The sequence below is a fragment of the Podarcis bocagei genome (genome assembly GCF_964188305.1).
Source record: "Podarcis bocagei genome assembly, chromosome: 6".
NCBI lineage: Eukaryota > Metazoa > Chordata > Lepidosauria > Squamata > Lacertidae > Podarcis > Podarcis bocagei.
Window position 1 is genome coordinate 9663777 of NC_138130.1, and position 27574 is coordinate 9691350.

Sequence of the window (27574 nt, forward strand, 5' to 3'; positions counted from 1 at the left end):
GTTCTTGTTGCTCCTGTTTCTTAGACATGTTCTAGTATTTGAGTACTGAGGACAAAAAAAAAAAGAAGGTTTGGGCGTGCCTACCTGTGCAACCGAGTGTTTTTCTCCCCCTTTGAGAATAAATAGGTGGAAATTTCCCTCTAATTTGATCTTTTCATCCCTCCAGTGTGTGGGTGGTTTGAAGCTATGCCAAGTTGTACCACAAGTGCTATACATGAAAAAGAGTTTCAACGTGGCAAGACATGTCTGAGGTTGCTGAATTGGCCTGGGAAAGCTGGTTGTGGCTGTTAGGAGTAGTGTAACTGGTAGAACTATCTTGGAAAACCTAAGGTTACATTGATTCTGTATGCATGCCATTGGCTTGAATTCTTTCCCAGTTCTCAGCAATTTCCCCCCCTTTAAGATCATTATGCAAAGATGTTTACACCTAACTTGGCAATCTTCTAGCCTGGCAATTTTTATTATTTTAACACAAGAAGGTTGTTTTCCACAACAGCTTTTGAAACAGCAGAAAACCGATTCTTAAACTTTGTCAGAGAATGTGACATTAAGGGAGTTGTGAATTCAGACACTCAAGTTTATCTCCTTACATTCTCTCAAACACAAGTTCTCTCGATTCCCAGGAGAATATATATTTAATCAGTTTGTACATATACAGTTTAGGTGCTTTGTGACTGATCTGAAATCTAAAGTGGGTTGCACCAGCAACACTAACGCAATGGAGAGAGAGAGAAAGAGAAGGAGATAGAGGAGAAAGTGATTTCCAGGAGAGAGGGGAAAAACTGGATCCCATGTAAAGGCAGTTATTGTGCTTGCCTTGATCTACTATTAAATTATATGGTCAGGGTAAATTGTGAAGTTAAGATTATGCCCTGCATGCGATCCCCACCTGACCACTATTTAAATGTTACATTGGCCTTCATCCAATGATTGCTTGCCAAAAAATATAACAGAACCCCAGCAACTGAGCACAACATGCTTTTAAAAGGGTTAGGTGCTGTCTGTGCTAATTTGAAGAACGTTGGCTAGCTGACACGGAAGTGAATATCACGTCTTGGGGTGTTTCCAATCATCCTCAAAGCGAAAAGGATCTCTGCTTCCAGCCCAAATGTAAGTATGTTGGGAAACTATGAACAAGCTACTCAACCCTGTTTCCTGAACGTGGTTTTCAACCATGTTATTTTTGAAAAGTCTTCTTGTAATGCGCCTTCCATATGCCTTGCTCTTTGGAGAAAATGAAAGGAATGGACTATTTCAGAGTAATAACTGCAGAATTAGTTTAGACACAGTTTTTAAAATTATCATATTTTTGTTTGACATGAGATTTATTTTGCTTTTTACTGCTGTGCCTTGTACTATGACTCTGATAGTGCAATCCTATGTGTACTTCCTCAGAAGTTAGTCCCAGTCTATCTCGTGGGCCTGCTTCCTGTGTTTAGGACTGCAGACTAATTTTAGGAATAAGAGACCAATCATCCTGATCCTATTTTCTTTATGAGAAATCACAGAATGGCATGCAACTGTTTTCAGGACTGTACACTTTCTAATTTATAACCATCCTGGAATGAAAAGTTTTCTTCCACTTCTGTCCTAGGATGGTAGACTCCTGATAATCTCAGCTCTGATTCTCAGCTAAGCTTTTCAGCTCTAATTGTTCTCGAAGCACGGCTTTCTAACACTCTGATGTGTTTCAGTTTGGAAAACGATGACAAAACATGTTCTCCCTAGCAGAGAGCACGTGTTGCGGTGGGGGATACAAGCCACCCCATTGTTGCTGGGCGGATTTGCGGAGTGACCCAGGCAGTGAATGGGTTAATCGGGTCGCTGGGGAGAATTGCTTGTTGCCAATTTTGAAGGAGGAGTCAGAGGTTTTAAATACTGGACGCCCAACTTTGGGCGTCCTCTTGGCTGCTTGCACCGGATCACCAGCCCACCCTCCCTGTATTGGGGGGGTTGTTCGCTTGACCTTGCTATGCCTGCCATGAGGTTGTCTGCTTTTGAGGCAGGGGCCTGGTAGGAGTTTTGTCCATCTGGCTGATTGGCTGGTGCCATTTGGTTTTTGCCTACTGCGTAGCAAATCGTCACAACTTGTAAGGTTGGCGGTTAGGCATTGGTTCAAATTGGTTGGTGGAGGGGTAAGTGCCTACCCCTCCAATGGTGGTGCGGAAAGGGAATTCCGTTAAAGGAATCCAGGGGCTTGCCATTCTTTTCGTCCTTGTTCCTGGCATCGGACTTGTTCCGTGCAAGCCACCAGCAGCATGAGGGTGAGAAGTGAGGGACTGAGGCCCAGCTTCATTTTCTCCCCAAAATTGTTTCCCTCACTGGCTTCCACTGGAATCCGGAAGTCAGTTCTGTCCCTGGGCAAGGACAGATAGTCAGAACCAATGCCTAAGCAACCACTCACTTGTGTGTCTTTAAATAAAGTTGTGGCCAAAATCATGCCAAAAACCCAAACCAAAATTGATGTGTGAGTTATTGGGGGGTGGCTTGGGGACCTCGACACACAACAGTGTGGTTGTTCCTGCTATTGAAATGAAGCTGGTTGTACAAAGGTAAGACTCAGATCCATTTCCCCACCTATTTTCCCCCATGCCCATACCATACCCCCCAACATCCTACTGATCAAAATCAGAATACTCGTATTTGGGTCTTGCCCTCTCGCTGGATTTTTGGTCCTGTGCTCTGGCGCGAGCTTTCTGATTTGCACCAGAGTGCGAGACCAAAAAAAGGAACATCTGATCAGAAACCAGGATGGCTTCTGTATTTCCGGGATGTCCCACTCGAATCGGGACAGTTGAGTGGCATGCCATACTTACCAATGTTATGTGTTCCACACACACCCCTCCATGAAAACTGGCCACAAGGAAGCATTGGACCTGAGAAAAGTTCCTCTCCTCTTGAGTCTGTTCGACTGATGAAGGAAAGGGATATCTAAACTCTAAAAACTGAAATAAAACGTCCGAAAAAGGCAACACTCCATTCACAAAGTGGGCGCTGACTAATACCCATCTCTTCTTGCAGATGCGGACACAAGGGTCAGCTCCCACATGTGGTCTTGCACATGACCACACCATCACTTTTCTGCGAAAAACATTGCCACTTTAGAACCAGTTCTCAGTGGTCCCAACTCTGCAGAGTGAGCAAGAGAGGTACAGAATGCAACAGGGCTGACCTATCACATTTTGAAGTGAAATAATACACACCACCCCATGAGTAAGTGAAGTAATACATGCAGCCAGCTAAAGGGGGTGAAGCACAAGGCCATTAAGTCTGAGAAGGCCCCCCAAAGCCCATTATATCTGGTGCCTTAAAAGGTAGCCAGAGTAAACTGGTTCAGGATTTCTGTAGATAATAATAATAATAATAATAATAATAATAATAATAATAATAATAATAATAATTTATTATTTATACCACGCCCATCTGGCTGGGCCTCCCCAGCCACTCTGGGCGGCTTCCATAAAAACCAAAAATACAGTAAAATATCACACGTTAAAAACTTCCCTGAACAGGGCTGCCTTAAGATGTCTTCTGAATGTCAGGTAGTTGTTTATCGCTTTGACATCTGATGGGAGGGCGTTCCACAGGGCGGGCGCCACTACCGAGAAGGCCCTCTGCCTGGTTCCCTGTAGCTTTGCTTCTCGCAATGAGGGAACCGCCAGAAGGCCCTCGGTGCTGGACCTCAGCGTCTGGGCAGAATGATGGGGGTGGAGACGCTCCTTCAGGTATACTGGACTGAGGCCGTTTAGGTAAAGCTCTTAGATAAAGCTCTTAGTTTTGTTTTGTTTTTTGTTTTTAAATACATTGGCAGAGAATGAAAATCCTCTCACTTTACTCAAGATCATCTTCCATTACAGATCCCAGGAAATCCAATGGAGGGGTGGCATGTGTGGTGATGGGGAGCAATGTTAGCAGGCTAAAGAGAATGAACCCTGGAACTTGTTTGTATATGATAACGACATATTAGGATCCAGCTTTTCCTTGATTATCAAAAGGGGTGGAACTCCTATCAGCAATCGGCTATCAGATATCATTCTCTTTTATCACTTTACTTATCATCCCAGGCAATTATTCAACAATGGTAGACAAAGTCGGTCCTGATAAGCTAGGCAACATGTTTGCCATCCTCGAAACCAGCTCTGTGAACTGACTTTCTCTTGCCATAATGTGCTTTTGGAATCACGAATGAGTCACAGTGGTCACAATCCAGTGTACTATGCAAGCTATTATTGCATTCTTTGCTTCATTTTCATCGCTGAGTCTTCCACCTATGCAAATATTGTTTTTCCGGTAAATCAAATGATGAATGCCAATTTATATGCAGCTATGAGTTTCTGTGTTCTTCAAACTAGGGTTGTAGCCACAGGGGCAGTGGGACACAGGTCTCCTCTGGGCTCTCTAGGGCAATTTCTTGAATATGCATGCCAGGGAGTATTTTGCTTCATGGTATACTGCCTCCCAATGTTTTCACCAATGTGGGTGGGTGGGGGATTGTCAAGAGCTTGCTATTTACCATATTTTTCATTTTATTGGAACAAAATGGAAATCCAGAGTGGGTAATGAATAGAATACTGGATTTGGAGCAGGCAGGCCCCAGTTTCATTACTCACGAACCTTGCTGCGTGTCCTTGGGCCAGTCACTGGTAGGGCTTATCCACACTTCACTTTTGCCCTGCTCTTTCCAGCCACAGGTCCATGCTCCGTGTCTGAGCACTCCTTTTTTTGCGCCAGAGCTTTCCCTGTGAAAACCCGCTCAGTCGCCAGAGCACGAGACTCTTAATTTCAGGGCCAGGGGTTTTAGCTTCACATTGGGCAAAAGATTTCTGCATTGCAGGGGGTAGGACTACATGATCGTCGTGGTCCCTTCCGACTCTATGATTCTGTTATCTATTGTCTTTAAGGCTGAATCGGAGCATGAGGAAGAGTGCTTGGACAGGGAGCTTTGAAGCACGGAGGAAAGGTCAGTGTGGATACTCAGCCTAAGGGACTTCACAAGGTTGTCATGACCACATGTACCCAACTCTGTGATCGCTGTGGGAAAAGTGGAATACAGGTGCAATATTCATTTAATTAAAATATCAGTGTCACCTTTTCACCTCCAAGGCACCTGATGAAAGAGAAAATAGAGTCATTGTAAACATACGTTTTAAAAACGCAGGGATGTCAGATGAAGGAAAAGGAAGGTTAGTTACCATATTTTTCCATGTATAACGCGACTCCATGTATAAGATGACCCCTATTTCGGGGAGCCCTCAGCAGTTGTTGAGCTTCTTTTGTAAGTTTGCTGAGATGTTGAGCAGCTTTTCGGCAATCCCCTTCTCTGGCTGAAGGGACTGGTGCCGTAATACACCGCATATTGGCACTCACCAAATACTCTTCCTAAGCTGGGAAGAGTGAGTAAGCAGCCTCCTCATCGACATTTCCCTGCTACGGCCGCAGCACCAGTCCTTGCTTATTTAGCATATTAACCCATGTATAAGACGACCCTCAATTTATCACAAAAAAATTCAGAAACAAAGGTTGTCTTATACATGGAAAAATACGGTATATTAAATATATCCTCTTTCCCAGTCTTTCGATGTCACTGCTGCAGATCCAGATCTATTCTTTAAAGGTTCTGCAGCTGGATGCCCGTGAAGGTGTGCTACCAACATGACCAGAGCAAGGTGGTAGCACTTGGATGTTTTCATCCTGAGGGTGTGCACATCTCCTTTCCCAGGCAGGCTTGGCAATGTCAAACTCCCAGCTCTCCTTACTTGGTGGCCATGGTAACTGATGAAGGTGAGAGCAAGGGATGATATAAAATGTCCTCCGGGCTGGATGATTGGGGGTGGAGATGCTCCTTCAGGTATACAGGACCGAGGCCGTTTAGGGCTTTAAAGGTCAGCACCAACACTTTGAAATGTGCTCGGAAACGTACTGTAGCACCCTGCTTGTGGTTAACGCTTAGCTGGAATGAAATATTCAACGCAGCAATAGAGAAATTAAAATAATTATTTATTTGTCAGACAAATAAATGAGAGGCACAGTGGTATATGGTTACCAAGCTCTGGCCTGGCTCCTGCCATTATGGCCAGCCCTTATATTCCCTTAATCCAGCCCCCTTTGCTCCTCCTGTGGCTGCCTCTGTCCAATCAGCCTGGTTGAATTTCCTATTGGCTGATTGCTATATCCAATCCTAAAAGATACACCCACATCCTCCTGTCCTTATATGGAACACAAACAGCTATATATTGTTACATCTATAAATGACAAATAAGTAGTAATATATCTTACATGTGTCTCAACAAGGAATCTTAATTACCAGCTCACCTCTTGCCCTCCCTGCCCTATTGCCTTTTAAAACAAATGGTTAATCTTAAATTTTTATCTTAAACATATGTCAAGGATCTTGAGTTTCACATCAACATTGAAAGATATCCTTCATTTGAAGGTTTCTCTGACAGCTAATATATCTGGACAGCATTTGATGGCGTCTTCTTGTCTGGCAAGAGGCTGAGCTCAATGGCCCCTGTAGTCTATTCCAACTCTAGGACTCTATGATTCTATGAAATAAGAATCTAACATCTAAATTTGTTACTTTCTAAATCCTTTGCATAGTTACATTTAAGCCAATATATTTAAGCTAATATATTTCATACATTATCATAGGTAACCTTTTAAAAGGAATAAGGCCTTTTTAAAGTAGAGAGAGAAAGAGAAAAAAAGAAGAACTCAGTTTAAAACAGTTTCAGAAGAAGGCTCTTCAGTTTACATCCCCCCCCCCTTCAGCAAGCTGCTTTTCCCATTATCTGTTTAAGGAAGAAACAGCTTTAAAAAGACTTCCCAGCTAGATGCTTTAAAAAGCCTCTGGCCTTAGAAAATACAGCTCAAGGTTTTAAGAGAGGCCCATGGTATCATTTTACTATTTGCCCATTCCTAATTATTTATCTCTGCCTTTGTTATCTTCTGTAACATGTAGGGTCAATGTCCTGCTCTTAGTCTGTATTTTCAGCTTTTACGACTTTGAGAATTGTTTTCTGCTATCAATCAAGGGGCCCCTTGTCTTAGGAGAATGGCCAAGGTTTTCTCTGCCTGGCATGAAACTTTTGAAAATTAAGCCCTCTTTAATATACAAGTCCTGATCAAACATTAATAAAATGCAGGCTTATGCCTGATGCCTCATTCCCCCCTTTCAAGCTCAAGGACCTTCATCCCAAGTGTCCTTGATAGCTTGACCTTCATCATGTTCCTGAGGTAAAGCTCTGTATAGGGCCATGATATGAGGTAGAGTTTCATTTGAAACCATCTTGCTAATTGTACTTCTAAAACATGAAATGATACATGGCATCATACATAAAACCATTACCACTACTGTCAAGAAAAACAAGCAAGACAATAGTATCCCTTTGAGTCCTGTGACATTAGGTAACCAATTGGTGAGCCATCCCATATCCCATCCTTCCCATGTTTGTACTGGGACATGTGCTATATTCTCCATCTTTGTGGCCAACACACGGATTGCCTCACCATTATCTGAAATGTTAAAGCAACAGGCATTCCCTGTCAAGTTCAAGACTCCACATAGGCCTCCCTGCTTGGCAAGTACATAATCCATTCCCATTTTCAGCTGCAAAATGGCGGCTCTACTTTCATCCAACTGTTGTGCAATAAGTCTCAAACTCTTGGCCGTTGCATTGGTTACAAGTTCCACTACTGCTTGCAATCGAATTATTCTGTTTAGATTATAAATAGGATCCCGTGCCCCTTGTATGAGCTCACCAGGATTCCAGGAGGCAGGATCATAATAGGCTATAATGCGCTCTGGTGGCCAATCATCAGTACCGCTCCAACTTTGGGTACTTCCTCCTGCTATATGAGAAATATCAGCGTTTCTTCGTGTACGCTTGGGCAAATTAGTGGGCATAATCCACATTGGTGGCAATACCCATCCCAGGAAACAAGTCCCACTCCATTTGGAGGGGAGTTTCTTGTATGCCCATTCTCCACATATCCACCACAACCATCGTGTCTGAGGTCTTTGGTACGTGGAGTACAGAAGGCGAAATAGCAAAAGAGGTAGAGAGTTCACAGTGCAGTATGTTAGATTGCCTTTTTCTGTCACAGTTATGTTCCATACCACTTTCCATGCATGAATAAAAGGAGGTGCACAGGGCAAGGCATCCCGAGTTCGATAGGTAGTATCGTGTGCCCAGGTATTCTTAATATTATCCCAAGTATAGTGACAATGAGAAGAACCTATCATGGTAGAATCAGCTGCATCTGATGATCTATGTACACAGAATTCCCCTTGTACAGGTATAACTCGTAATGGTTTAGTTGAGTTCCATCCGGGGAAATTCTGTACTTCTGTTTGGTGTGGTATTTCGCTTACCATACCAATGGCATCTAATGGTATCGGTAATAAGGGCATACCTCCCTCTGAATCATCTGGCCCGAGAGAGCAAACAAGGCAATTGGTCCTATTTGCAACATTGGCTACCATTTCAGCTAAACCTACCCACATATTGTGGTCATGGTGGAATCCATATTTAGTCAATTTGGCCAGATTCAAGGACCCTTCCCCTTCCCAAGGGATCAGGATTAATAATAGAATCATGTTGATGTCTAGCATATGCATTCCTTCCACAAAAGATTACCTTATAGTGATAGCAAATAAATATTAGTCCCAATATAATTCCCCCAGTGACAGAAATGGGGAACCACCAAGACCAAAACATATATCCCGAGGATCCCCAATGAGTAATATCTCTGATAATTGTTCCACAAGGGGGTGGCAGTCAATCAATTGTGGGGCAGTCAATTAATTGTATAAGAGAATCTGTCCTTTCACAATCGCTGGTTCAGATGCTCCTCAAGCTTCAGGCGTGCGCAGGTCAGCCAGCTTCCAGGTTGTGGCTGCAGCAGGCCGGTCGTCTAATGTTGCCCGTGACCTAGCCCGTTCCCGGTAGGGCTAGATACAGGGGTTTTTGGAGAGAGTCAGTTTAAGAGGATTAGAGGGGTCACCTTTGCACGTCCAACTGCCTTCGGACTTCTTCAAACGGGAGTGATGAATCCAGGGGGTCACCTCAGCTACCTTCACCGCTGTTGGAGTAGAGAGCAAGACGGTGTAAGGTCCACGCCACTTAGGTGCAAGTGGATCACGTTTCCACTCTTTCACCCATACGTTATCGCCAGCCTGGAACTGATGAATCGGCTCGGCAATGCTGCACGGCGTGCGCTCGAGGGCCCACCTGTTAAGAGAAACAAAAACACGGGAGAGAGATTGCACTTGTCCCTGTGTCACATGGTCTCCTATTTGTTTAAGATCAGCTGGAATATCCTGAACAAAGGAGGGCGGTCTCCCATACAGGAGCTCAAAAGGTGACAACTTAAGTCTTTTTGTGGGTGCACACCGAACACGAAACAGTGTTATGGGTAACACATCTACCCATCCCAATCCCGTTTCCTGGGTTAATTTTGCCAATTGGGTTTTCAGAGTCCGATTCATTCTTTCAGTTTTCCCTGAACTCTGAGGCCTATAGGCTGCATGCAGTCTCCATTTCACTTGTAGGACTCGACATACTTCTTGTACTACTTGATCAATGAACGCTGGCCCATTGTCACTTCCAATGCATCTAGGTAATCCAAACCTCGGGATCAATTCAGTGAGGAGTCTCTTAGTTACCTCTCGTGCCTTTTCAGTTCGGGTGGGAAAAGCTTCAACCCATCCGGTAAAAGTATCTACAAACACAAGGAGATACTTGAATCCCTTAGAAGGGACCAGCTCTGTGAAGTCCACAATTAGGCTTTCCATGGGGACATATCCCACATGTTGGATTCCAGGAGGTTGTACCGGTCCCTGCCTGGGATTGTTTTTAGCACAAAGAACACATTTCTGTGAAATGCAAGTTGCTAATTGTGATAGGTTAATAATATACAACTTCCGACTGAGACTCTCTCTGGTTGCAGTACCGCCAAGGTGAGTAGATTCATGATAATTTCTTACAATTGTGCCTGCTAGATGATGAGGTACATAAATCCTATTGTCTGGCAGGATCATCCAACCATCCTTCACAACTGCTCCTTCCTGTTCAGCCCACTTCCTCTCCTCTGGGGTATAGTGAGGTTTAACTTCTTCTGGAACTACCTCTGGTATGAGGGCTGCTATAAATCCTCCCACAGGCTTTTGGGCTGCCTCTCGAGCTGCTTTGTCAGCAGCATGATTTCCTCTGGTTATTGGATCCCTTCCTCGTCCATGACCTTTGCAGTGCATTACAGCAATCTGTTCTGGAGCCCATACTGCTTCTAACAGGATTTCTACTTCAGGTCCATATTTCAAGGCCTTCCCGTGGGCTCCTATTAGACCTCTTTCTTTCCATAGAGCACCATGTGCATGCAGGGTTAAGAAGGCATATTTAGAATCAGTATAGATGTTTGCCTTACATCCGGCTGCCAATTGCAGAGCTCTAGTTAAACCTATAAGTTCAGCTTTTTGTGCTGAGGTGCCAGCAGGCAAAGCTTCAGCTTCCACAACTTCCTCATTGGTGACCACAGCATATCCTGCTCGTCTGGCACCTTCATGCAGGTAACTGCTACCATCAGTATAATATACAACATCTGGATTTTTCAATGGTTCATCTTTCAGATCGGGTCTACTGGAATAAACTTCATCCATTATTTGGAGACAATCATGTGATTCTTCATCATCTACCTCTGGTAGGGGCAGCAAAGTCGCTGGATTGAGCATATTCACTACTCGTAGATGAATCCTGGGATTTTCACACAATAGGCCTTGGTACCTAGCCATCCTTGGGTTCGTTAGCCAATAACTACCCTTATATTCCATGAGTGTCAGAACAGCATGAGGTACATTCACATACATCGTCTGGCCGAAGGTAAATTTATCAGCTTCTTTGACAAGGCTTGCAGTGGCCGCTACTGCCCTTAGGCATGGAGGCCATCCTTTTGCTACTGAGTCCAATTGTTTTGACAAATAAGCTACTGGACGGTTCCAACTTCCTAATCTCTGGGTCAGGACTGCCGCTGCAATCCCATTCTGTTCATGTACATACAGCTGAAAGGGTTTTTCCGAATTAGGCAGTCCAAGGGCTGGGGCCTCCATAAGTCGTTGTTTGATAACTAAAAAGGCTTGTTGCTGCTCAGGTCCCCATACGAATGGGTCCTTTTCTGCACCTCGAGTGCTTTCATGTAAGGGTTTGGCCAGACTGCTGAAATCAGGTATCCATAGTCTACAAAACCCTGCTGTTCCCAGGAATCCTCTGAGTTGTTTCCTTGTGGTAGGTTCCTTGATAAGGCAAATAGCTTCTTTCCTCTCTGGCCTCAATGCTCGTTGTTGGTGTGAGATGTCAAAGCCCAAATATTTGACCTTTTCTAAACATATCTGTGCCTTTTTCTGGGAAACTCGGTAGCCAGCTTCCCAGAGCAAGTGGAGCAGTTCCTCTGTACCTTCTTTACAGGTATCAAAATCCTTTGCTGCTAGTATAAGGTCATCTACATATTGCAGAACCACCTTTTCTCCAGGTATTGAGGGGTAACTTGTTAGATCCTTCGCCAAGGCAGTGCCAAATAAAGTTGGGGAATTTTTGAATCCCTGGGGCAATCTCGTCCAGGTTAGCTGGCCTTTTGTTCCTGTTAAAGGGTCTTCCCACTGGAAGGCAAATATAGGTTGGCTCTGTGGTGCCAGCCGGCAACAGAAGAATGCATCTTTCAAGTCCAATACAGTAAAAAATGTTGCTTCTGGTGGGATCAAACTCAGCAGGGTGTATGGGTTTGGTACATTTGGGTGCAAGGTCTCGATAGCCTGGTTTACGAGCCTCAAGTCCTGCACTGGCCTGTATTCATCTGTCCCAGGTTTTCGAACAGGCAAAAGGGGTGTGTTCCATTCTGATTGGCAGGGCTTAAGCAGACCATATTTTAATAGGCGGTCCAAATGTTTCTGGATGCCCTCTGCTGCTCGCCGGGGTAAAGGATATTGCTTTACAGATACAGGGGTAGCCATAGGTTTTAAGGTTACTACAATTGGAGCTATATTCTTGGCCATTCCTGGTGGGCTATTTTCGGCCCATACTCCTGGTGGCACCTGTAGAGTTCGGAGGAGCTTGTTTAACTCTGTATCCAATGTGGGTTGGACTTGCAGGGCTGACATTAGGCGCCATGATTGTTCCTTAGGTACTGAGAGGGAAATTATTCCTGCTGCCTTTGATGGCAGTTTCATTTCTGGACCTCGAGGAGTGAAGGTGATTTGGGCCTGCAATTTGGACAGCATATCTCTACCTAAGAGAGGTATTGGACACTCAGGTATATACAAAAACTGATGGGTTAAACGATGTCCCCCAATCTGGCATTCCAAAGGTTGGAGGAAAGACCTCTTAGCTGACTGACCAGTGGCACTTTTAATGACTACACTTTTGGATGCCTTTTTCTGCAATAGTTCTGGGAGTACTGAGTATTCAGCCCCAGTATCAATCATAAAGTCTATTAAATGGCTTCCTAATTGGATCGTGACCGTGGGCTCCTGGAAGCCTAACTTTATGGAGTCCGGTCTTTCCTAGTCTTGGGTAAAATCCTCCTCTGCCAGTCCAATGACATTGTCCCTACTCCGTCCTTGTCCAGGTCTCTGATATCTTCCATCTCGGATCATTCCCCGTCCCCGTCCCTGGTTTCTTGGGCCGGAGCCTGGGCCTGGGCCTGGGCCTGGGCGTACTTCTTCCAACCTCAGGGGTTCAGGACACTCCCGCTTCCAATGACCCTCCTTCTTGCAATTTGCACATTGATTCCTTCCCAGTGGTGGATTCCTTCCCCGCCCTCTTCCTCCATTTAAGGGGCGGTAGTCTTGCTTCACTGCTGTGGCTAGCATTACCATCTTTTCCTTCTGCCACTTCTTCTTCTCTTGTTTCTCAGCCTCATCCCTATTCCGATAAACTCGGCGTGCAATGGCCATAATTTGGCTCATCAGCATCCCTTCCCATCCTTCTGATTTCTGAATTTTCTTACGAATGTCAGAAGCGCACTGGGCCACAAATGTAGCAGTAATCATTCTGCTGTTTTCAGGGGCTTCAGGGTCAAAAGGAGTCCATATACGATAGGCTTCTTGCAGCCTCTCTAAAAAGTCTCCTGGACTCTCATTTGGTTTCTGTTCTACTTCTGAGACTTTAGACATATTAGTGGGCTTCTGGCATGCCCTGCGGATACCTTGCACAAGCGTCTGGCGGTAGGTGGTAAGTCTGGCCAGGTGAATTACATTGTTTGGATCCCAATTAGGATCTTCCAAGGGAAAGTTGTCTTGGAGATGACGGTCAATATTAAAAATATTTCCCACTCTGGCCTGCTCACGCAAATATATCTGTGCCTTTTCAATTATGTCTCTCCTTTCCTCAGTGGTGAACAGAGTATTCAGGAGCTGGCGGCAATCTGTCCAAGTAGGACTATGAGTATTTATTATTGAAGTCACCAAGTCCATCATAGCCTGAGGTTTTTCTGCAAAAGATGGGGTGTGTGTTTTCCAATTCATCAGATCCGTAGTTGTGAATGGAATGTACTGGAGGGTCGAAGTTCGAGGTGGCCTTGGTCCAGGTAGCCCGTTAACCAGCACAGGCTCCTCAAGTGCATCAAATACTCTTCTGAGAGGGGCTACTACGTGATCTTTCTCTTCGCCTTGCTCTAGGGGCCTCAAATCATAGGGGATGGTATTTGTCCCAAGGCGTTCTTTTAGCAGCTTTATACGCCTGGCTGTATTGCTTGCTGACCGATTAAGGTCTCCCTGTAACTTCTGTAATAATTCTCTAGGACTTGGATGTACAGGGGTTTGGGGTAGGCAATCAGTTGTTTCACTAAAAGAGACTGTAGATGGAGTTCTACTGGGACTCACAGATGGAATAACCACTTCTGCTTGGGCTTTATTATAGGCCTCCAATGCCTCCTGAAGATATTTATCATAATCTATCAAGGAATCAAGTTCTGTGACTCCAGCCCCATTATTCATTCCACTTTCTTGCCTTGGGGTTACAACTGGTGGAGGGTTTGGATTAGGCTCCCTTCGATGTGGAGCATAAGGTGGAGGTGGAAGCAGCTCTTCCTCTGGTCCCTCAAAAATGGGTTTGAGTTTATTTGGCAAGATTCCTTTCCTAGCTTCGGCTTTTACAGCCAATAATTTGCATCGTTGGACTTTGCATTCCCTTATCCATGGAGGATTTTTATTTAATGTGCTCAGCCAGGAATCTATATATGAAAATTGTTCTGGGCACCCTCCAATTTCTTTGGCGATGTTAGACCAAAGTTTGCTTACTAAATTTATATCAAAGGTTCCTTGAGATGGCCATTCAGTATTTTGCTTCGGCCACTCTAATTCACATAACGTTCTCAGGCGCTCTGGCGTCATTTTGACTCCATATGCCCCTGAGAAGGCTTTCTTAAAATTATTTAACATACATTCAAGAGGTGTATTTTCCCCTTTTGAACCCCCAACTCCCATTGTATGGCCCTGTGAAGTATCCACTCAGTCACTCACACACACGCTTCGTGGGTTTCCTTGCCTGGTGAAGTCGCCTTACCAGGAACCGAAGTACTGCCCACTCCACACTCAGGTCAGCTACAGATTGCTCTGTACTTTCTCACACATACAATGCGCTAGATACTTCACCACACACTACCTCCCATTCTTCCCTTTTCCCCCACCAGATCACCATCTGATGTATCCAACCACCTAGCGTACTCAGTTCCCACTTACTGAGACGCAGAAGTTTGATCAAGACTTCTCTTCCTCCCAGTTAATTGGAGGGCCAAAAATCCCTTCGTGCACTTACCCCTGGTTGGTTCCGTTTCCCCCCGGTCCGTCGCCGCCAGTGAGCAGGGTATCAGACAGACGAGACTTCTGCGTTCCCCCTGGAAAAATTTACCAGTGCGCGCTTGGGTAAGCAGTTTAAAGATCCTCTCTCTTGTACCCTGCTCAGTAGAGCGAAGGGGCTGCGTTCCAGCAGACCACTTATCCGAGTCACAGGAGCACCATAAAATGTAGCACCCTGCTTGTGGTTAACGCTTAGCTGGAATGAAATATTCAACGCAGCAATAGAGAAATTAAAATAATTATTTATTTGTCAGACAAATAAATGAGAGGCACAGTGGTATATGGTTACCAAGCTCTGGCCTGGCTCCTGCCATTATGGCCAGCCCTTATATTCCCTTAATCCAGCCCCCTTTGCTCCTCCTGTGGCTGCCTCTGTCCAATCAGCCTGGTTGAATTTCCTATTGGCTGATTGCTATATCCAATCCTAAAAGATACACCCACATCCTCCTGTCCTTATATGGAACACAAACAGCTATATATTGTTACATCTATAAATGACAAATAAGTAGTAATATATCTTACATGTGTCTCAACAAGGAATCTTAATTACCAGCTCACCTCTTGCCCTCCCTGCCCTATTGCCTTTTAAAACAAATGGTTAATCTTAAATTTTTATCTTAAACATATGTCAAGGATCTTGAGTTTCACATCAACATTGAAAGATATCCTTCATTTGAAGGTTTCTCTGACAGCTAATATATCTGGACAGCATTTGATGGCGTCTTCTTGTCTGGCAAGAGGCTGAGCTCAATGGCCCCTGTAGTCTATTCCAACTCTAGGACTCTATGATTCTATGAAATAAGAATCTAACATCTAAATTTGTTACTTTCTAAATCCTTTGCATAGTTACATTTAAGCCAATATATTTAAGCTAATATATTTCATACATTATCATAGGTAACCTTTTAAAAGGAATAAGGCCTTTTTAAAGTAGAGAGAGAAAGAGAAAAAAAGAAGAACTCAGTTTAAAACAGTTTCAGAAGAAGGCTCTTCAGTTTACATCCCCCCCCCCTTCAGCAAGCTGCTTTTCCCATTATCTGTTTAAGGAAGAAACAGCTTTAAAAAGACTTCCCAGCTAGATGCTTTAAAAAGCCTCTGGCCTTAGAAAATACAGCTCAAGGTTTTAAGAGAGGCCCATGGTATCATTTTACTATTTGCCCATTCCTAATTATTTATCTCTGCCTTTGTTATCTTCTGTAACATGTAGGGTCAATGTCCTGCTCTTAGTCTGTATTTTCAGCTTTTACGACTTTGAGAATTGTTTTCTGCTATCAATCAAGGGGCCCCTTGTCTTAGGAGAATGGCCAAGGTTTTCTCTGCCTGGCATGAAACTTTTGAAAATTAAGCCCTCTTTAATATACAAGTCCTGATCAAACATTAATAAAATGCAGGCTTATGCCTGATGCCTCAGTACCACTCCCAGTCACCAGTCTAGCTGCCGCATTCATATCTACTAATAAGTCATTCTCCAAGTATGGATCCTTGTGTAGCCAAAACAGCGCCACTCATTTACAGGGGAGGCGCTGAAGGACTCAATGGAACCCCAAGATGTTAGTACCACTACCACCCAACCTTTCAGTAAAATAAGCAGTTCCATGAGGTCTAGGCTTGCTGACTGATTTTTAGAGTGAGGAGATGGAAACCCAGGAATTGTGAAGCAGGAATGCTAAGGTTTATCCTGGAAAACAGCATGGCCAGCTGGAACCCTGAATAGGAGCACTCAACACAGCAGCATTTTACTAGCATGTGTTAGACCTGTGCATAATTCTAATAAATGGTAAAAAGAAATATGGCTAAGACTAAATCAAGAAACTTTAGCATATTAGACTACCTGTTTTTAATGTTTTCTTACCTACCATATATTGATTTATGACTTGCCTTCCTAGGCCCCTGCCCCCCTCACCACCACAACATTTGGAGACAAAAATTCTTTGACTTTGTTTTTACTACTACCTGCCTTCTATCCTGAAAGCAAAGGACTTGGAGCTATGGGTGAGAGTGGCCCTTTCCCCACCAAAGTGGGCTTTGCTCTCGTCTTGCAAAGTGAGTGGTGATGAGTCATTATGACCACAATTAAATAAGAATTTCCTGCGTCACAGCCAGTGCAAGCTTCCTTTGTTCTCTCCAGTGTGCACTTTGCTCTTTATAAGAATTCAAATATAACCCGGTAATGAGGTTGTTCTTTCAGTAAGCTTAGCTTCTCACAGTCCTTTCTAGCTTACCGAACTAAATGATGATTGCATCACTGAGTTTAAATGTTCTGCTAAGGACCAGTTCATACATGCTTTGGTGCTACCGAGTCCCATAGTCCCTACATGGAATTATAATGGTTCCTATCATCTTAGACAGGGGTTGCCAACCATTTTGGACTAGTGGGAACATTTCAGATTTTGAGCCTGTGCCAGTTACAAAATGGCTGCCAGTAGGTATGTGTCATAACACAACATGGCCGCTGTATGGCGTGGGGGAATGGCATAACTCAAAATTAGACCATTTGCTGTCATTGTTCCTTCCTTGCATCCACTGGGCAACCTCGTGCTTACCATGACAAGTCAGCTATGCCCTGCTGTTATTCCCCATGCCAACCCTGAAGAATTTAAAGGAAGTCAGTGTTGCCCCTACCGGTTCCTAAAATTGACTGGCAAGAACTCCTTTCAGACTGTAGATCCTTGTCTATGATGGAGTCTTCTACTGTCAGTGGACATTGATGAATATACGCAGGAAAAGTAGAAATGTTGTCCTTCCTTTCATCATAAGTTATCATGCTGGTTCATATGCTTTTTAATGACTGATTCTTTGGAACTGTTGTTTACATGGGTTTTTGTATTTCATACCCTCTCTCTGTGTGTATGCATATATTTATATGTTTTTTGAGACTGAACTAGGAAGACAAAATCAATCAAGGACCAGCAAAGATTGTCCTCTGTTGCAGACACAGAGCAAAATTTATCTTGCACCCTCAATGCAGGGGTTTTTTGGGTTGCAATTTCTTTTATAATAAGTTTTACCTTTACCTTTCCTGCCTATAGAGGTACAGTCCCATTCAGTATTGTGTTTGGAAGTTGGGACTACTCCAGAATTCTAGGTATCTGGAAAAGTACAAAACAACAGTGTTTACTTGCGAAAAGATACCAATCAGTGACATAAGCCTGAGAACTGGAAATATTTCTCATAAGAGAGACCAGTGCAAGTCAGTTCTTGCAGGACTTCCCCATCTAAACTCCTGCAATTGAGCTGCTTTTAGAGAGAAAAATTGTGTCATCTGGACAAATCTCACTGGTTGCTATTTAATCCATCACCATTACTAATTGACCTCATGCTAATATGTGAGGAATCCTTTTGTGCTCATTGCATACCAGGTACTATGAGGAAACATCACATAGAAAGAAGATTCTGTTTAAGGCATACAGTTACCTTATTTCCTACAGAACATGACAAACAAGGCAGGTGTTGAGGCAGGTGATAAGTGAGAGGGAATAGTTTATATATGTGTGCTGAAAATACTCCGTGTAGTCAATAATTTTGGCTATACCTCCAGGACGTTAAAGAAGGAAACATTGTGTCAAAGGTGGAGAAATTAGTAATCAGTGCTAGGGTGGAGCAAGCAAGGGCCCAGGTTACAGGAACATTAACGTATAAGGAAAGAATGAAGGCCCTGGGAGCCAAAAGAAGTTACCAAATCAGGGCAGGTGATTGAGGCAAGGCAAGGACATTTTTTTAAATGCAGGAATGGTATTGCCTAAAGGTGCGAAGTGGACCACCTCAGGCAGCAGATTTTGGGTATCCTTAAAAACAGCACATTCCCAGTTATTTGTTGTTGTTGTTGTTGTTTAGTTGTTTAGTCGTGTCCGACTCTTCGTGACCCCATGGACCAGAGCACGCCAGGCACTCCTGTCTTCCACTGCCTCCCGCAGTTTGGTCAAACTCATGCTGGTAGCTTCGAGAACACTGTCCAACCATCTCGTCCTCTGTCGTCCCCTTCTCCTTGTGCCCTCCATCTTTCCCAACATCAGGGTCTTTTCCAGGGAGTCTTCTCTTCTCATGATGTGGCCAAAGTATTGGAGCCTCAGCTTCAGGATCTGTCCTTCCAGTGAGCATTCAGGGCTGATTTCCTTCAGAATGGATGGGTTTGATCTTCTTTCAGTCCATGGGACTCTCAAGAGTCTCCTCCAGCACCATAATTCAAAAGCATTCATTCTTCGGCAATCAGCCTTCTTTATGGTCCAGCTCTCACTTCCATACATCACTACTGGGAAAACCATGGCTTTAACTATACGGACCTTTGTTGGCAAGGTGATGTCTCTGCTTTTTAAGATGCTATCTAGGTTTGCCATTGCAGTTATTTATTATTCAGTAACAACTGGGGCCTGTAAAATGTTGCATTTGTGCAGTGTTCCAGCCCGTCAACAATGGCTGCTTCTAAGATATTCCATCCCTCAATACCCGCTCAGTGTATGTCCAGTCCTTATGTTCAGTCCTCATGGGGCTGTTTTGGGTTTGGTGTTCTTGGGTTTTTAAAATCAACTTAGTCTCTTCCTCCCCTCCCTTGCTGCAAATATTTTTTGTTCTTCTGTAAACCTTGGGGTTCTCTTGAGCATGCTGATATCCTCCTCTTCTTCCTCTAGGCTCCACTGGGGCTCCAGTCAAGTCAACACTCACATGCTGAGTTTGCTATTAGAGGGCGTGATCATATTTATTCCTTAATTGTAAATTAGGGACACCAGCATGCCCTTAACTAGCTCTACGTTTGTGGCAGATTAAAGCCCTCGATATTCAAGGACAGAACCACCAGCAGGTATTTATTATGGAAAATATTATTACTATTATTAAGATGGCCATAATACAAATCCTGAGACTTGGAGGGAAATGTTAAACACTAAGAGTTGATTTATATCTCTTATAGCAATGTTTATTCACACCAGTCTAAATTATCCTTTGCATTTTAAAGCAAGGACTTTATGCACACCTAGGACTTAGATGTGCATAACTGTTTTGCTTGTCACTTTCTGTGCAAAACTAAGCTGTAACAGCTTCTTTGGAATGATCGTATGTGGTTTGCAACACAGGGAACCTGGGACGGCGCATGGGAAATCTTCACTAAAACATTCCACTAATAATTTGCAGTTATTCGGTCAATTGCTTTGGGAGCATGATAAAGCAAGTTCACATGCTGAAATGTAAACATGGCATTTCCCAGGTTTAGAAACAGCTCATAATCATTTTCTTGGACATTGAAATGTATAAGTTAGTGTCCAGACTTTCCTCCTGAAATTAGACTTCCTGACAACTTCTCAGCGTTTGAACCCAAGTAGGCCAACAGCAGAAGACAATATTTTTAAAAGATTTTTGTGAAATACTGAATTGATTTCCCAACCACATTTCATCTTATTTCTCATTTTTATTGTTATCCTCGAGTACATGTGCTGAATCGTGAATAACTTTGAGAACTTAAGTAACTTAGTCACCACTGAGGATCACAACTTTGGAAAACCAGTTCACTGTCCTGTTTAATAGTAATCTGCTTGGTTTATTTAAAAGGAATTTTCTGTCCTTGTTCTCATTTACCTACACCACTGCCTTTTAGTTCATTGGACAGTGGAAATTCATATGTGTTTGCTTACATGCATTTTCAGTACATTAATGCATGACTTACCATCATAAAGTCATCTGCAAAATCATCTGTGAGGTGATAGTAGGATCAAATGACAGTATGGGCAAGTGAGGCTCATGAATTTTTCCATCAGGGAAGAGGGAATATCACAAACAAACACAAACAAACAAACAAACAAATGTGACTAGCAACAGAGAACAGGACCAAAACTTCTGGTAGATCTGGTGACTGAACAGTGGCAAGGCCTGGCTAGACAGGAGTCATTATGCAACTAATATCCCCTCATTGCAAGGATCTACACTTGTCAATGGAATGTCCACCCTTCTTCTCCCCACATGCAGTCCCTAAATCTGTCAGAGTGGTTCCCCCAACCCTATGGAGCAATCTGGAAGAAGAGACGGGGGAAAGTTCCCCTGTGCGCTGATGGGACGTGTCATTTGGAAGCTAACCCTGTTCTGTGAAACCTGTATTCCAGATCTACACCTCGGTTTGTGCTACACCTGCTGCCCATCTGTGTGTTGACCTTGTATTCAGACAATGTCTTTCCAACCACTACTAAAGTGCCCCATTTTCCCCCTGGCTCCCTACACTGCCAGCTCAGCTCTTAATTAATTTCAGTGCTGCTGCAACAAAGCTTCACCACTGCCCCTTCCCCTTCCCCAATCCAAAATATCAGGTTAACAAACCCGAATTACACTTCGAGGTTGTCACATGCTACCTGCCCCCTCCCTTCATCAAGATAGGGATAACAACACTGGACTACTTTGCAGGGTCGGTGTAACCCACACTCTCCCAGCCACAGTCTTGCCCGCTACCATATGGATACAATAATAATTGCTCTGTTAATGCCAGTGCAATCTTTAAAACTTGGAAGAAATTTGCATTTTGGGGTAAACCAAGTCCTGACTTAGAAAGATTGTGTGCTCCTGTAACTTTGCTGTTACTTTTTTTGTTTTTGAGTTGATACAATACTCCCCCATCACATTAAAATCCTGGATTTTAGGTCATGCAGTCAATTCCACACCAGGGAATGACCAGCAGAAAAGGCTGATAATCTAGAAGAGTCGAGATCATGGATGTTTCACTCTTGCTTTTGCTGTGTCTCATTGGCTAGATCTGCTTTCCTAAATGTCACTTACTGGTCTGACTTCATTGATTGGCTAAAGGTGGAAGAAGGTGAGTTGCTTTCAAAACAAATGTGAATTACCGTATTTTTCGCTCTATAAGACGCACTTTTTCCCCCTCCTAAAAAGTAAGGGGAGATGTGTGTGCGTCTTATGGAGTGAATCCAGGCTGCACAGCTGTCCCAGAAGCCAGAACAGCAAGAGGGATCACTGCGCAGTGATCCTTCTTGCTGTTCTGGCTTCTGGGAATCAGAATATTTTTTTCCTTGTTTCCCTCCTCCAAAAACTAGGTGCGGCTTATGATCTGGTGCGTCTTATAGAGCGAAAAATACAGTAAGTGCTTACAGATTTGGCCCCATATCCAAGCTTCTACAAATGCTAGAAACTTGTTCTTTCTTTCTTTCTTTCTTTCTTTCTTTCTTTCTTTCTTTCTTTCTTTCTTTCTTTCTTTCAAGAGAAATCAGGGTATCTGGGAGTTATCGTTCATCCAGGTGGCTAAAACTGTCCGTGATGAGGCTGAGGACTGTAAGGGCAAGGAAGGAGGAGAAAGAAAATGGCGTAGCAAAACTACATTGCAACAATGTGAATGTGTCTGCAACAAGTGCCAAAGAACTACCAAAAACAGAAGGCACTTTTGACACTCACGAAAACAAACTTAAAACAAGGCAAGTAGTTTCAGCTCACTCTAATTTATATCCCCTTCATTCCATAACAAAATCCTCCCTTATGGTTTTAGGATTATCTTCACAAAGAAAATGCACAAGGTTTGGTCTACAATCGAGCTTGTTTATGAGTCATCCTCTTGACATGTGGTGGAATTTTCATGCTAATAAGCATATTTTAAGATTGGATCCTTAGGATCAGATCCTTATGAATGTCTTCATTCAGCACAGCACGTATTAGCACAAATAAATGCAAGCCACAAATCTTTGGGAATATCTTTAGCTGAATTTTTTTTGGGGAAACTATCTGTTGATACTTTATTTTATCACCCAGTGAGCCGTGTGCATTTGGCAGCAAAGGCTGCTTTTGCTTTAGGGAAAAAAATTACATTAATATTGACTTGATTGCCTGATAAAAGCAATGCTACAAAAGAATATTGCAAAACCTCAGAGGTTTGGCATGTTTTTCTATGTGGGTGGAAGAGTGTGCTGTAGCCAAGTAAGAATGAATCATGAGCCTCTAACATAAAGGAAAAAAAATACTAGAAGATATAGTTTTTTAAAGGATGACAGCTAAAACAACAAAGTTTGTAGGTCTATGCATGTACATGCAACATAAAGAGGCTGATATAATAATGGTGCAAGATGAGACATCTTTGGCAACAATGTGCTTTTTCTTTCCTGGTGCTGCAGCTTTTTAAAAAACTCAGTACGTGATATGAGAGTGGTTTGCTTTTTAGATACCAGATTATCTCCTGTGAGCTAAAGTGCACTCAAATGGACACTAGTGAATGGTCCAGGAGAACCTGTTGCGATGTCGAAGCTACACGAGTACAGGCCTGACCAGTGCGTGAATAAGAAACCGTATGTAAGCTGCTCTGAACTTTCAAAGGAAAAGAGAGCTGAAGAGGAGAAGGCTTAAGGGAGAGGCTGCTCAAGGCTTTATTGGGTGGGGAAAGCAGATGTATACATCTGTGCAGTTGTCCCCTGACATGCTTTGAGGCTGCGCTGATGATTTTTCATCGTTTGGAATTGCTAGTGAGGCAGAGGGGCAGCAGGTCCCAATAGCAAGAGACGGCTTCGGGGTCCTATATCAAATCTCACAAACCCCTGTTTGTTACCCTTCCAGTTGGTTGCCTCCCGTCAGTGGGGAGCTCCTATTCTGAGAGGCATAACCTGCACAAAGAGAGGCAACTCCCCACTGCAGTCCTTGGCTCTCAAAGTCTCGGAGGCTCCACACAGACTAAAGATGGCATGGTGCTTGGCAGGGAACCCAACTCCCTGTTGCATGATTGGCTTACATGCAAGAGTGAAGACTGTCTGAATGGGGGGGACGGGACTTATCTTACAAAGGTGTTTGCTTTGTTTCCAGAGTTAACTCTACTATCCAATACCACTTTAGTGGATCCCTGCACCCTCCCTCCTTTGGCCCAGAGCTAAGCTTTTGGGCCAGCACAAGCCACGCCAACAGTCCAACCAACGCAAGCTGTGCTAAACCTTTTGGCACACAGACATCCGGAGTGTTTGTGTGCAGGAAAGCGAAAGCCCCTCAAGATTTTGCAGAGGCAAACATCACTGTCTGGTCAGGGTTGGTGGTGTCTTAGCTGAATTTAAGATAAGGTGGCCAATGGTGGTAGCGATGGTGGTGGTGGTTGTTGTTGCTTTGAAAGAGTGCAATCTTCCACCATCAACTGGCCCAGTGCCTTTCAATTCTCTCCCTGATGCTTTGGCAATCCTGGCAATTGCATACCCTGGACCAGGGACAAAAAGAGCCACTTGGACCAGTTTCCGAAGAAAAAAAAACTGGGAGCCGCAAAACTCATCATTATAAAAATAACTTTTTTGTCACTTTTTTATTATTTCTTTGTTTGACCCCTCAGAATTACTCCTCCTCATAGAAATAAACGTTAAATTAACAAGTTACCTTTTTGTGTGTGTGTGTTCTTCACTCCCCTTCAAAACAGTGACCAGCGTACATGCCCCCTTTCAATGCAGTGATCAGCGTACATGCCCCTTACAATGTAGCGGGCGGGCGGGCGGGCGGGAAGGTGACGTCGGGACGGTGCGTGACTAACGCACGCACCGCCCCCATGCGACGTCACAGCCAGTACAGCGCCCGCCACAGTGGGGAGTGTCGGGGCGCACAATGCGCCTCCTCCCCTCGCTAGTATCCGCCCCGGAGCCACGACAAAGGTGTAAAAGAGCCACATGCGGCTCCGGAGCCGCGGGTTGCAGACCCCTGCCCTGGACCCATGAAGTAGTATGCAGTTCAAGAGATACATCTAAAGGTTATTTCAAAAACTCACAGGGCGTTCTAGCAGGGTGGATGAATCTGTCCATACTGGTTTCTCCAACTTTAAGTTCAACTTTAACTCTGCATCAGTTTGTGATTTTTTTTTAAAAAAAGGTTCTCATGAAAATCCACCAGTGTTTTCCTGTCAGGGTTTCTTCATATTTTTGTGTGAATTTTGCCTAACAGATATATTTTTGCAACCAATTATCTTCAATGCAATTCCTTTTTTAAATGTTAATTTCACTAATATATGCATTCTTATGTACACCTTCCCCTAATAAACTTTGTGTACTTGTGTTATGGTTTGAGAATTGCATCACAGAACTCAGAGAAGTACACATTTTGCAGAACAGCTGTATTTCATTTCGGGAAGTGTGAATTAGGCAGGTTGCAAATCTCATTTCTCTCCCATCTCTAGATTTTGGAGCATGCGGCTTAGACAGTCCTGCTTGCCTATCCTGAGTGACAGCCAGGCTTCTTGTTTTCAAACATTGGGAGCAAGCATTTTTCAAAACCAGCTATGGATTTTGGAGTTTGTTCTTTCTCGGTGGAACTTTTCTTGAACATTAAAGAACCTGGAAAGTTAGAAACCACTTTGTAAACTTGAACATTTAGCTCTTGAACTAAATATGGAAAAGTTAAGTGAGCAACGAGGAAAGGGATTTTCTTTTAAGAGTTAAAAGGAAGCATGAGTATCAGAATAAATGAGCCGGAGCTGCCATTTAGTAAGTCTAGGGTAGCGATCAGAACATTTCTCACCGCCAGAGAAATGTAATTCTAGAACATTCCCCCTAGAGCCACTGGAGTAAAGGAACTCACTCACTTTGAAACAGAGTGAGTTAACACTTATGAAGTATACTGCATGGAGACTTTTCATCTTAAGCCTGACTGACTAATAGATTGGCGAAGGGAAGGCGGGGGGAATCCTCCTTCTTTGAGGTAACTCAAGTGGGATATTGGATAGTAGTAATTAAAAATGCTAATAATATATTTCCCTGAAATGAAGAGGAGGGGAACACCTCTTGCTTTCATGTTCAGAATCAAAGTAATTCCCCATGTTTTTTGTTTGTTTGTGTGTGTGGATGGCAAGAAATTTCTCCTCAGAACAGATTGGCTAGTGAGTGTCGTGCCCATCCCCTCCCTTTCTTATGGAGTACAATCTGGCTGGGTTGCTTGAGCTTCCACAGCATGTTTTGTGTTAAGCAATGACTAGCCTTACAAACACCTCTAGCATAGTACTCTTCAATCCCACCTGCTCTTGATTTGTGGCCTGTTGTATAACCTGGCCCGAGCCTGCAATATGACCTAATCTTCTAGGGATGCAATATGACCTAATCTTCTAGGGATTCTTGGGGAATCTTCAGGTCAGGAATTCCAGTTCTTCAGTCCTGTAATTATATGGACTATCAATGCACCCAGAGGCAGACAGAGGTTTCCTATCGAGTGCTTACTCAGTGTTGAGCCACGGACAATCTCATCTATCTGGAAAGTGTATTTTTATGAGCTTGTGGGTACCAGACTCCCCTGTGTTGTGAGTTTGTGGGTGCCAGACCTTTTAATCACTTGAGTCAGCAAGTGTTAAAATATAAGCCAGGTTAGCTTCCTCGTAAGGGAATTGCCTGGGTAAGGAGCCATTAAGAGAATAAAAGAGAGGGAGATGAGCCATTAACAAAGCAAAGGCTCTAGGCTGGACCTCAGATAAAAGACAAAGACAGAGTACTATTGGTCCCTAGGGCATTAAAAGTCAAGGTAAGATCTCAGTGCAATATTGTAGCATATCATAGGACATCATGCCATCCTTACTCTGAACATGCTCAGTGGACCTCAGAATAATGTCAAAGAAGAAAAATGCAAAACCAAGAGGGGAGGAAGAAGATTGAATGGACTTGCTTTGAGCCCTTAACAGCTAATAATAATAATAATAATAATTAATAATAATTTTATTTGTACCCTGTCCTCCCCGGCCAGAGCCGGGCTCAGAGTGGCTAACATCATATAAATAATACAATATGAATAAAAACAAGCAATAAATCAATTAAAATGCATCCCAAAATTAATTCAAATAAATTAAAATTAAAATTAGAACTGAACAAATGACAACCCTCAGATTAAAATTGAAAGCAGTTAATACTCTCCAGGACCAACTGTTTTCACTGATATTATAAAGACCTGTGAGCGGGCTGGCTCATTGGAATCCTGAATCAGAATCAAGACTTACAGCCCGGGTGAAAATGTACTGCAACATTTTGTGACAGAGTACCCTAGTAATTGACAAAGATTTTGCTGCAATCTAATTCCAGTCTGTAAGTTCTCCTGCTACAGTATCTGCAGAAACTTTAAAGCAACCCTTTTTGCTCAATTCTTAAGCAGTTGATCTTGGGACAGAAATAAAGCAAACATTTAGCGCAGCAGTATTGAATTTGGGAGTAGGCATATTGCCCAAAGATCATTAACCCACTTGACCACCTTGTATTCCGTCAGGAGACCATCTTGTTCAAAGGATCATCAAGTACATATTTGGAAATCCAGCTAAGGAAGGAGGAATCTAGCTATCTTCCCTCTCTCCAACCTCTTGGGAGCTGCAAACTGGTTGCTAACTTCTCTGTCAACAAATAATAGCATTTGCATTCTTCATAGGTACGGTGATAGTATTGGACCTACTTGCGTTATATCTGATGAGGTAAAAGTTTCCTCAGAAAAAGGCTTTTTGATTCCTTGACATGGGGGAGGACACATGAGCGGAAGACAGTGGTGGAGTGTACATGCCTGTTATGGTCATGATAAGATAAGATAACAGAAGAGTAAATCTTTCTGCGTGCTTCAGGTTTCTATCCAAAATGTGATGAATTGAAAACAGTGATTATTATTATTATTTTTTTAAAAAGCATTGTGAAGACAGCTTTAATTTCTGTAGCTTTTACTGCCACTCCCAGATGAATGGCACACGGCACATCTATAGCACATGAATATACATGTTCTTAGTTTAAACAGGTGAGGTCTTTGCACGGAAGGTCACCTCAGGATGGCTGCACCATCAAG

At 43.4% G+C, this 27574-nt stretch overlaps 1 protein-coding gene and 1 long non-coding RNA gene across 2 annotated transcripts in view; both read left to right on the top strand.

The window, feature by feature from the left end:
- Positions 1-27574, top strand: part of KLF5 (KLF transcription factor 5) — a 207110-nt gene that overhangs the window by 67356 nt on the left and 112180 nt on the right. The window lies entirely within an intron of this gene.
- Positions 18979-23986, top strand: LOC308589486. Its single transcript, XR_014009312.1, has 3 exons — positions 18979-21632; positions 22036-22245; positions 22983-23986. It is a non-coding gene; the product is annotated as an uncharacterized lncRNA (long non-coding RNA).